The 12,280-nt window shown below is 45.9% G+C and overlaps 1 protein-coding gene across 4 annotated transcripts in view; it reads right to left on the bottom strand.

Annotated features, from left to right (window-relative positions):
* The window catches only part of Pld1 (phospholipase D1), a 217,470-nt gene that overhangs the window by 170,867 nt on the left and 34,323 nt on the right, over positions 1-12,280 (bottom strand). The window contains exon 1 of one of the 4 annotated variants that reach the window (XM_050142097.1): positions 2,726-2,899. The exons of the other annotated variants lie outside the window; for them this stretch is intronic. The gene's annotated coding sequence lies outside the window, so the exon portion shown is untranslated. Of the gene's footprint in view, positions 1-2,725; positions 2,900-12,280 lie in introns of those variants that run through there. 4 annotated transcript variants of the gene reach the window in all.

The following is a 12,280-nucleotide window of genomic DNA, read 5'->3' on the forward strand; positions in this document are numbered from 1 at the left end:
AGCTGGGCCACAGCCTACATGATGGACATGGGAGAGCTCCAGCACCTGACTGGACCAGATGTGGGATAAAAATTGACCAGCTCAAGGCTCCACTTGAGAGATGATGCTACAGAATCAGCCAAGAGCTGAGGGCTGCTTAACCTGAGCCAAAACTGCAGGGATACAGGGTGTGCTAGGCCAGTCTGTCAAGACGGTGAGCACTCGGTCTGTGATCGTCGCTCGGCGGGCTAGATGGCTGAGCTAGCTTGGCCCTGGTTGTCAGACACCCAACACTGCCGCGCCGCCTTCATATTCCTCATGTTGAAGAAAACGTAATTTCTTGTGTTTACATGCTCTGGAAAAGCCCCTGAAATCTGGTTTGTACGTGCCTTTTCCCACTTCTCATATTATTTGTCATTTGGTGTGGTTCTACTGTCAACCAGAGGTTGGCATTGCTAGGTGAGAAAGCTCAGTACACGAGAACAAGCTGAGATCGCCAGAAGGCATAAAATAGTCAGGCTCTTAAGGATGTATCCATACTACTCAGCACAGGGTAATGATCAGTGTGTGAAATGGCTTAATGTTTTCCTCTAAAAATCACCAGGCATCAACAATCACATTGATAAGTGTTCTCTTTTAAGATTTAAATTAATAGCATTTAGTCAGGCATGGTGTCTTATGCCTTTATTCCAGCACTTGGGAGGCAGAGGCAGATGAATCTCTGAATTCAAGGCCAGCCTGCTCGACAGAATGAATTCTAAGACAGCTAGGGCGACACAGAGAAACCCTATCTAGAACCCCACCCCAAAAGAATTCAATAATTAATAACTACACAACAGCATAGCCAAATGCGGTGGAAGCGTACACATAGTGTATAGTTGCAGGGCAGTAAAACCAGGGCCCCGTTGTCTTTTCAGGAAGCTAAAGTTTGCCTGGAGCATTTGAGGTTAGTGGAAGTATCTGGGGAGGCGGGGACAATAACTGCGGCTGTCTGAGGTCTAAAGTACATGGTTATAATCCGAGATGGTGCACAGCCTTCTCTTTATAGCGTCAGCATCAGAGAGACAGGAAGTAGAAAGAACCTTAAAGTTCAGCACCTTAAAGGCACACACACACCTCACACATGTACACATGTATCACACGCATACCACATATATACCACATGAACCACACACATGCCACAAACACGCGTATCACACATATGTACCACATATACACATGCATGTACCGCACACAGGCACCACACACAGGTACCACACATATACCACACACACACACCACACACACAATACCACACACACACATACACACATACCACAAACACGCATATCACACATATGTGCCACATATACACATGCATGTACCACACACATTTACTACACACATTTACCACACACATACCACACTCACACACACACATACCACACACACAATGCAACACACACACATACACAATACTACACATACATTCAGCACACACGTACACACACATACCACACATACATATCACACACACGTACCACACAAATACCACAAACACTCGTATCACACATATGTACCACATATACACATGCGTGTACCACACACATGACACACACCACACATACATACCACACACATACACACAGCACACATACATATCACACACATGTACCAAACATGTACCACACACACAATTTCTGCTTCCCTTTTCCCTTCATCTTTAAATCCAGTAAGAAAAAGATGATAGAAGATGCTGGCGCACTGCCTGTCCCATTGGGAAAAAAAGAGTGGCAATAATAGACACATATTAGCATATTTTAAAACATTAGTTCATCCTCGTGAACCAATGCATACTTACACACACAAGGCAGAGAAGCCATAGTTCCTAAAAAGCACTCACTCTCAGGAAGTGGCAAATGGAGCCCCTCTTGCAGAGTGGTCTAGTGCGAGACGGCTTCAGGGCAAATGCACAGAGGCAAAATTGTTCCCTACCTGTCTCTTTAACTCCAGGAAAGCAAGCGAGCTATTCTCCTGGCACTTAATTTTATTAGCTTCATTTCTTTATTATTATTAACACGACTTTTGCGTCTTACACATCACACTCCAATTTTACAGTCATGTTTATTTTTAGGGTGACCTCGGGAGCTACCCGTGAACAGACACAACAAACAAGGGAGGAACTGGGTTCCCTCTGAGCCTACCTGGATGCTCAATCCACCTCAGTGGTTCTGTAGGTATTTCACAAGGCATCTAGCAAAGCACCAGGGTTTCCAAACTAAAACTGAGCTGACATCTGAGCCACGGTAACTGTGAGGAGTAGGCCCCAGGGGAAACTGTATCCAGCAGGCAGAATGAGAGAAAAGGGGACTTGCTAGAAGACAGCACACTGCTCCATTCAAAAGCTAAAACAAAATCACTATGCTTAAAATCAGAGTTCTGCCTAGCTGGATGTGGAGGACGCAGAGAAAGCCATTACCAAAAACTAAAAAAGTAAAAATAACTAAATAAATAATGTTTTCAAACAGTTACAACCCTTTAAGTTACGACTCCAACACACGCATTTCCTCTTGGCTCCATTTGGACTGACAGAAAAATATCCTAGTCGGAAGAATGTAGCCTCCAGTCCCGCAGGATCAAGGGACTCAAAAGTTTGTTTCTAACACAGCAGCAGGACAAGCCTCCTCCTTTCTGTCTCTGTCACCCCAAGTCCCTGTCAACACAGAAAGAAAATCTGACACAAAACAGAGTTCAAAGCGTTACTAACCTGAGGCCCCTGGCAAAGAGAGCCGCTCCATTTCACTCTAGAGAATGAATCCTTCCTATGAAACTAATGTCCAAAGCGGTTGAGAGTTGAGATGGGGGGGGGGACTGTTACCCCAAGAATCCACATAAACAGGGAAAGCCGTCCTGTTCCAAGCTCAGCTTTGGCAGGCTCCCTAAAGGCAATTCAAGGCGGCCAAGCCCACAGAGCGCTTCAGCCTATAAGCAGCAGTAATGAACTAGAAACCACACCCCATATGCTAAGTAGACACTGCCGTGTGAAAGAGAGGGCCTAGGGAGAGTGAGCTAAGATTCAGGACTTTTGCGCTGATCGCCCAAGAAAACCAGAGCACACACTTAAACAAAGAGACCGCTCATGCGCTTGTCTCCCCTAGACACTGTATTAAGGGGCTGGTTCACGTAAAACAAGGGCGGTACTGTCTCCCTCTACTGGGGCCATGAAATGACTTTTATAAGTGGTGCTGATCGTGAAACATACAGCTGTAATTTCACATTTTATGAGAGAGATGTACGGCATTATTGTTTCCCAGAGCCAAACTCATACTATCTATCGCTAGCTCTCAACTTTAACATAATATAGAATAAGCTTTAACCTCATCAAAAGTTAATAGAGTTCACAGGGAAGATCAGCCAAAGGCCCTCCTAACGTCAGGTCTGACTTGGTGTCCGTAAATCTATAAGTCATCTTTGGCGTGTCAGTTCATCGTGTTCGATACACAGGAGGGAAAGGTTTTTCTCAAGGGGCCAGCGTGATGGCCCATCGAGGAGGCCCTTGCTGCCAAGCCTGAAGACTGACCAGTCACCGGCACCCACACGGGAAGGAGCGAGCTGACTCCCACGGATCATTCCCGACCTCCACATGTCACGTTCACTCAAACACGTGTGTACTCACACAAAAAAATAAATAAATAAAACCTTAAAAAGGTATTTTCACGCGGATCGTTATCTTTCGATAACAAAGACCACAGTTTCAAAATAAGCCATCTAACTTTAACTTTCATTCCACAAAAAATGTAACTGATAACTTTTTTCAAGCGGCAGAGTCAATGTTGATCCAGAACACTGGTCTCTCTGCTTTCAAAAGAGGTGCACTCACCATAAATCAGGCTGACCCCTACTTTTCAAACCCAGGAACAATGCTGATTTCAAGGACTTGCTACTCTTTTATACAGAACCTTCTAATTTATTTACATAAGGTCTGCTTCAACAAAATGGTCCCGATTTCCTCTACACTGCAACCCAGAATTAAACAGGGCCAGGGAAACTGCCCCACTGGTTACCAAGCAGACTTAGATGCATTTCTGCTAAACTAAGTTAATCAGCACCTGAGCAACATAAGGGACTTGAGCACACTAGCTCAACAACGCCGGTCCGGAAAACCCAGACAGAGCTCAGACCTACCAGCCGCCTCCATCTCCCTCCCCCAGGCTTGGGTTCAACAGGAGAATCCCCACACTGAGAGAAGCAGCCTCAGGCAGGTAGGTAGCTAGTGGCTTCAAAAGTCCCAGCACCCCACCTGCTGGCAGGAACAGGAGCAGCCAGGACTGGTGGAACAGACCTCCAGGGAAGGAAGTCCTGCCCGGAGTTAGAACAAACAGGAAGGAAGAACCAGCTTTGACAAGGTCAATGCCACAAGTAATGTGCACTAGGAATCATTAAAATGTTCCCACCTACAAGAAGTCACCCTGTCACACCAGCTTTGAAACAGAAATGTACAAACAGACCCTCCACTCAGCTCTAGAAGCTAGTGGTGGAAGCAAGCCTCCTTTCCGTAAAGTTCCTTCCCCTGGATGTGGTGATGGACACCTGTGATCCCAGCACTCGGGTTAGCCTTGGTTACAGTCGAACCTTATCTTAAAAAAGAAAGTCTAGCCAGGCAGTGGTGGCGCACGCCTTTAATCCCAGCACTCGGGAGGCAGAGGCAAGCAGATTTGTGTGAGTTTGAGGCCAGCCTGGTCTACAAGAGCTAGTTCCAGAACAGGTTCCAAAGTTACAGAGAAACCCTGTATCAATTTAAAAAAAAAAAGTCTATCTTTAGGATTTATTTTTTCTGTTTTTCTGTCATAACTTACTTCTTTTAGGCATGCCTGGTGTGTACAGAGCTCTGGGTTTGTTCTCTAGAGCCAGCGGGTAAGGTAGCTCTCCTGTGATCCTGGCACTAGGGAGGTGGACAGACAGGAGAAGGGACCAGAAACTCAAGGCCATCCTCAGTTACAAAGTGTGACATAGCCTGGGCTATCCAAGACTGCCTCAAAGAGGGAAATAAAACAATAATTCAGGGTGGGAAGATGGCTCAGTAAACACTTTGCAAGTACAAGATTCTGGGTTAAAATTCCAGGACCTACATAAAGCTGGACGCAGTAGCACAGGTCTATAATCTCTCAGAGACATGGAAGTAGAAAATGAAGACTCCCAGCTAGTTCCAGAGCCAACCAGTCAGGCACACAGCACAAGTGTGGGGGTGGGGACTGAGATTGTTCTCTGACCTCCACAGGTGTGGCCAGGAGTGTGCTTGCCTGAACTCACCCAGAAATGTCCCCGAGTGTCATATAAGTTAATGTTTCTAAAACTCAAACCCAATACCAACCTCAGTGAGGGTGGAACATATTTAAACCCCCGCAAAATGGAATTACATTGGGATGCAGCTTCTAAATCAGCTGAAGCATTTAACTAAAATGAACAAGGTGGCATTACTGGAGCTCCTGCTAAGTGTCAGTGTGGATGCCAGGTGCCTTACACCACAAGGCTATACCCGACTAACTCGAGGAAGCAGAGCTGTCCGAGGAGGAGTGTCCTGACACACAGCCACGGAGTCAGGCCAGAGAGAAAGTCACTGGTCCTAACCATGAACTTCTGACCCTCCGCATGTATGGGTCAACCAACCTCAGATGGAAAACAGTTGTGGGGGGAATGTCTGTACCTACCATGTCTAAACTTTTTCCTATCATTATCCCTGAGCAATTACAGTTTAACAGCATAATCACTGCTAGACTATAAAACAGTGACAGCCTGACGCAGCAGCTCCTGAAATAGCAGAGAGATTGCATCATGGACCATGAGGAGTCTTGCTTGAGGCCAGTTAAAGCCTATGGAAGACAGGTGTGTGTCAGGCAAATCATCTCACTTTATACATGTGGATGCATATTATCCAAACCCATGAGTATTCAGGGAAGGCTTGTAGTGATTGCCGTTGGCCACAGCAGGACACTGTGCTGAACTGGTCATGTCCTTGGCCAGACTCTGGTTGGTGTAGGAGAGAAGGGAGGCAGCTCTCAACAGACAGGCGTAGCAGAGAAGCAGCGCAAGACTGAGAGCTGCAAGTGACAGGCGAAGGGAGGTGTGCCCAGACAGTAGGCTCATCCTGCCAAGGCAGACGAGGACCTGGGGTGGCACTGAGCATCCTTGAAGGCAGTGTGCTCAGCTTGGAAAACTGGCAGGATGTCCTGGGGAAGGCGGGAGGAAGGCGACTCCTCTAATTTCACCTAGTCAAGACTTGACTGGGGAGCACGGTGAAGAGGCTAGGAAGCAGGGCCAGGCAGAGTCGTAGAAGACAGAGGCACTCACAATAAAGAAGGACAGGTACGTGGCAGTGTAGTTAAATGTCCAAGTTCAGGGTCAAGATAAGCCCAGCTGAGGAAGCGCTTGCCCAGCTAGCACAAATCCTGGCTTCAACCCCCAGCTCAGCAGAAATCAGGTACAGTGGGACAAGGCCATAATCCCAGGAAGAAACGGGGGGGGGGGGGGATGAGAAGTTCAAGGTCATCTTCAACTACTTGAAATCAAGGTCAGTAAGGACTAGAGAGCCTGTCTCCAAAAAAATAACTAAGGAAGCCAGCAGGCAAGATGGTACACTGAATAAATATATTTGCCACCATGCCTGACGACCGGAATTTAAACCCTGGGACTCACATGGTAGAGGAAGAAAATCAAATTAATCCTGCAGGCAGTCCTGTACCCTGCACACACACATGTATATACTTGTGAATGGTGAAGGTGAATGGATGCAATAAGAACTAGATGAGGCGGGTAAAATACACAAGCTTTATGACTGGAGTCAAGATCTCAGATCTCCAGTCGCGGTAGTGCACCCTGTAATAGCAGTGTTCTCATCGGGGAGATGAGAGGTAGGTGCAGGAAGATCCTGGGGAGATTTGGGCCACCTCGCCAACCCGGCACATGCAGAGGAGAGACATGAAACTCCGCCATCTCAAACAAGGTGAAAGGGGAGGGCCAACAGCCACAGTGGTCCTCTGACTTTCACACAGGTGTGTATTTGCACACACAGAGATACACACACAGTCATACAGAGAAAGATAGACTACTAAGCAAATTAATGGGCAAATAAAATACAATAAAAATAAACAAAATGCCCAAGTTTACATTAGCAAGTATCATCGAGAATTCTTAAGAGGGGCTGGATGTATGGTTCAGTGGTTAAGAGCACTGGCTGCTCTTCCAAAGGACCCAGTTCAATTACCAGCAGCCACATGGTGGCTCCCAACATCTGTAATACCAGTTCCAGGGGATTCAATGCCCTCTTCTGGCCTCTGGGTGCCCACATAGTATATGGACATACATGCAGACAAAACACCCATATACATAAAAATAAGTCAATGAATAAATAAGGCTGTACAGGAACTGGAGGCTGGGAAGATGGCTTAAGACTTAAGAGTGTTTCCTGCCCCTCCACAGGGTTTCCGTTCAGTTCTCAACACCCATATCAGGTGGCCTGTGGCCTCCAAGCCTCCCCCACTTCACACATCACACACAAACACACACACACATGCACGCACACACAAGCACTCACACACACAAATCTAATAACCTTTTGAAACTTACATAAAGAAAGCTCCAGAGGTAAGCCTGAGAGAACCATGCTCCTTGGAGAACACAGGTCTGATCTGAGCTGACCAGAGGATCATAACATTGTTCTCAAAGCGAAGGAACACAAGAGGAACAGGCTGAGGAACAAAGGAGAACCAGGGTGGCCATGCCCAGCACACTGTTGAGGGCTGTGTGCACCTCACCACCTAGGGTAAGGTCCAGACTGGCCCAGGAGGCTCCGGGGCTCCAGCCCTGGACTCAGGCAGGAGATGTGCAGTTGGAAGCCCCAACACAGAAAGAACAGCCTCGCTGGGTTAGTGGTGGTGATGGAGGCTTGGACTTCAGTGAGTCCAAAGGGTTCTGAAGTCACCAGACATAATTTAGGATGTAGGTGGGAAATTTCTTTCCTTTTTGTTGATCCAAACCTTGAACTGAGATTTAGTATTTCCTTCAGTAGCAAATGTTTGCAGCCATGCAACAGATTCTGGCCAGGGAGACAGCTCAGCCAGGGTGCTTGCCACCAAGCCTAGGCACCTGAGATCTAGCAGGGACCCACGTGACAGAGGGGAGGCCTGATAGCACACAGCTGTACTCGACTTCCCCACAGGTGCCACGATCAAATAATAAATAAATAGGTGTGGTTCTTAATTTAAAAAGAACACCCTTTCCTGTGACTTGACATTAAAAGAGGTCAAAGATGCTCCCATGCATCATAAATTCAGAACAGTAATGGTCATTAGAGTCACCACCTCGATGCCACTGTGCACGTAAAACAAAAGAATCCCTCAGGATCACAATATTCATTTCTTGTCATATCTATGACTCTCAATTATTGATTTTCTTTGTAATCTTAGGTACTTTAATACATTTAATTATATGCAGTAAAGATTATTCTCTCCAAAGGGACTCGTTAGCACTGTTAGAATGTCAAGAGGACCCCATGGCACACACAAAGTGAAGACTATTTGATCTGTAAGGGTGAGGTGGTTCAGCTTGCATCTACAGGTCTGGGTTCAGTTCCCAGCAAGACATAAACCAGGTAGGGTAGTGCATGCCCATAATTCCAGGACTCTAGATGGAAAGTCAAGAAGATCAAATGTTTAAAGTCATGTGGTACATGGTGTGGTGGAGAACAACTTTAGTCCCAGCACTCGGGAGGCAGAGGCAGGCAGCTCTCTAAGTTCAGGGCCAGCCTGGTCTATAGAACAAGTTTCAGAACAGCCAGAGCTATGCAGAGAAACCCTGTCTCAAAACAAACAAACAAGGGTCTTAGGAATGGCATTCAGAAAAGGAGCCCCAGGGTGGCAAGATGCTTTGCTGGGTAAAGGTGTTTGCTCAGAGCCTGGAGAACTGGGCTTGATCCTCAGGATCATGTAAAGGTGGAAGTGTGGAACTTACTCCCCAAAGTCATCTTCTGACCTCCATGCGTGTGCATGCTTTCCCCACAAAGGAAAATTAAAAAAATCAAAAGGAGAAAACACTAGTGTAAGTAGAAGCCAGAATGTGCAAAATTAAAAAAAAAAAAAAAAGCAAAAGGAGAAAACACTAGTGAGTAGAAACCAAAATTCAGTTGCAGAATTCAAAAACAGGATTTCTAACTCATGTTTCTTATAGCCCCTGACTCTATCCCCTAATAAAAACATCCATTACTTCACTGATGTAAACAACATATGTAAACAAACTTCCACAAGCACTAGCTCCTCAGCTGACTGGCAGGCAACCCAGCCTGCTCTGAACTTCAGCAGAAGCCGTCGGGTAAGACAACTCCATTCCCTGACCCCCAAACTGGGCCAGGCCTGTTGGCTTGGGGCACCCGTGACCCACACTGGGCCAGGCCTGTCGGCTTGGGGCATCCATGACCCACATAGTGGATCCTCATATGGGAAGAGCCACCCTTGTCACCATGCCAGACAGAAGCCATCATAAGAAGTCCCAGTGAGTACAAACCTATTGATGACCCCACCCTTCTCCCAGGCTGCTGTTCATAGCCACGGCTCTTATGACTGTCAACGTGTGAATTATGGGATTTACAATATACACCTGTTTAATTTTCCATCAGCTGTAACACAAACAGAAGCCTCTGCTAAAGCAATTAGTTTGGAATTAGATGGACTAGCTGACACGGGGCTTTGTTCTCCGCTCTCTGTGCCTGCCAACTGGCATTCGATATTTGATCTGTGGCACGCGCGTTGCCAGGATGGCCAGAAAGGACAATGGCACTCATTGTTGCCACGTCTACTCCTTGGTCTGCCACAGCTGTCATGATTCCTCCTGTTTGTAGACTTTGCTGTTCTTACTTTAATGGGGTTATTTCCTTAACGACTGCAAATTACTTTGAAATCTAGTCTCACCCTCCAAAATGTAACATCATTCTGAGAACTGAGAGCACAAATTGAAAGTGCTGGTGTTTAAAACGCCTTAAAGCATATATTTGGATTTTTTTTAAGATTTTATTTTGATTTATGTGGACGTGCGCCTGTCTGAATGTGTGTGTGTGCATGTGTGTGAGTGTGTGTATGTGCGTGTGTGTGTGTGTGTGTGTGTGTGTGTGTGTGTGTGTGTGTGTGTGTGATGTAGATCCCTGATGCCAGGAAAGCCTGTCAGACTCTCTAGACTTGAGTTACATGTGGTTGTGAGCTGCTGCGTGGGTGCTGGGAACTAAGATCAGGTCCTCTAAAGAACAGCAAGTGTGCTTAACCTCTGACCATTTCTCCAGCCTCTTTAACATTTCTACATTATTGTAGTTTTATACAAAACTCTATTATTTCAAGCAAATTTTATCTCAAGTTTACCCAGGTAACCTGCCTTTTAAATAGGCCATCAGCTCGCAGGCTGCTCACCATCTAACCACCATTTCTTCTCACATTAGTGGCCTTTTAGCTTTAACCCATAGAGAAATCCAGGAGTTGAAAATGAAAGTTGAAGGGATTTATGGCTGTAGCTCATTTGGTAGGATCCTTCCAAAGCCCCAGCTTTCGGACTTGGTTGTACACATCTATAATCCCAGTACTTTAGAAGTGGAGGGTGGAGCCAAGCATTGGTCTGGTTCATCAAGGGGAACAGGCAGGAACCAGAAACCTCTATGGGTCTGAGCATGAGTCTGGGACCTGTGAGGGAGTAAGTCTGAGCCAGATCCTCTGTGGATCTGGGCACACCCAAGCCTGGGAACTCTGAGGGAGTAGACTGGGGCCAGAGACCTTTGCAGAACCAATTCCAAGCCAGGGTCCCCTGCAGGAGTGGATCCAGAGCAGGATTTACAGAAACAGGTGTGTAGGTACAGTATGTCACAAAGTAGAAAATCATTAGATGAAACCATCACATCAGGACCATCTGTGCAGACATTGGGACCTGTGGATTCCAACTTATACCTCTGAAAGCAATAGCTGCCAAAAGTGTTTTATAGGCAAATCCCATCTCCCACAGAATTCATCTATATTGACTGATCCTAAGCAATTAAAGTCTTCTCTATTATTTGACAGTCACAAAATAAGCAATTTGACAATATGACAGCACCAATATGTGTCATTCCTGACATCTTGTGCAGTCAGTATGGTAGATACTGTTATCATCTCCATCTCTCAGAGGAAGAAAACCAAAAATTAAAACATGCAGGCTGAGGCTATAGCTCAGTGCTAGAGTGTTTGCCTAGTATGCCATGACCCTGGGTTTGATGTCCAGTACTAGAACAGGAAACCAACCAAACAACAACAAAAAGACATAAATACAAAACCATACAATGTTAATGCCCTGAAACGCAGAGCAGAGGACTGGAAGTCAGAAGAGTGGGAAGCGGAAGGTGGCACACTTCAGCTGGAGTGCCCAGAGGAGGCTCACTGGGGAAATGCCACTCAAGAGAGACCATAAAAATCCACGTGTCTTGGTTTGCTTTCTATTGCTGTGATAAAAACACTGACCAAAAACCACTTTGGGGTCAGGCAATAGTGGTACATGCCTTTAATCCCAGGACTAGGGAGGCAGAGGCAGGCAGATCTCTGTGAGTTCAAGGCCAGCCTGGTCTACAAGAGCTAGTTCCAGGACAGGCTCCAAAGCTACAGAGAAACCCTGTCAGAAAGAAAGAAAGAAAGAAAGAAAGAAAGAAAGAAGGAAGGAAGGAAGGAAGGAAGGAAGGAAGGAAGGAAGGAAGGAAGGAAAGAGAGAAAAGAAAAAGAAAAAAAAAGAAAGAAAATTTAAAGGTCCAAAAACCATTTTGGAGAAGAAAGGTGTATTTGGATTACAGGTTACATCCCATCGTCAGGGAAGCCAAGGCTTCCTGTAGGCATCCAATCAAAATAGCAAGTTTGGGGGGTATTTGTAGTCTCTAATTGCTCACTTGAAGACTTTGTCAATCCCGAAGTTTGAAATGTTTATAATAAGATGAAGGGGGAGGGTATGAGAGATGGAACAGGAACCAGGATGAACCAATTAACTTACTCAGAGAGTTTTGTTTTGAAGAACAGAGGCACAGATTGGGCTGTGATTCAAATCCTAGCACCACAGAAACTGTCACCAGGGTTTAATGCCACACCCCTGTAACCCCAGTACTTGCAACGTGGAGGCAGGAGAGTCGGAAATTCAAGCTCATTCTCAGTTCCATAGTGATTCGAAGCCAGCCTGCACTGCTTGAAACAATGTCTTAAATATGCACAAAAAAATAGATATATGGGAAAAATACAGGAGACAAAAGATTGAGGGGATGTTTTTAGATTTTTAAATT

Source organism: Alexandromys fortis, unplaced genomic scaffold (assembly GCF_014885135.2).
Source record: "Alexandromys fortis isolate MF-2015 unplaced genomic scaffold, M_Fortis_MF-2015_v1.1 scaffold_41, whole genome shotgun sequence".
Classification (NCBI taxonomy): domain Eukaryota; kingdom Metazoa; phylum Chordata; class Mammalia; order Rodentia; family Cricetidae; genus Alexandromys; species Alexandromys fortis.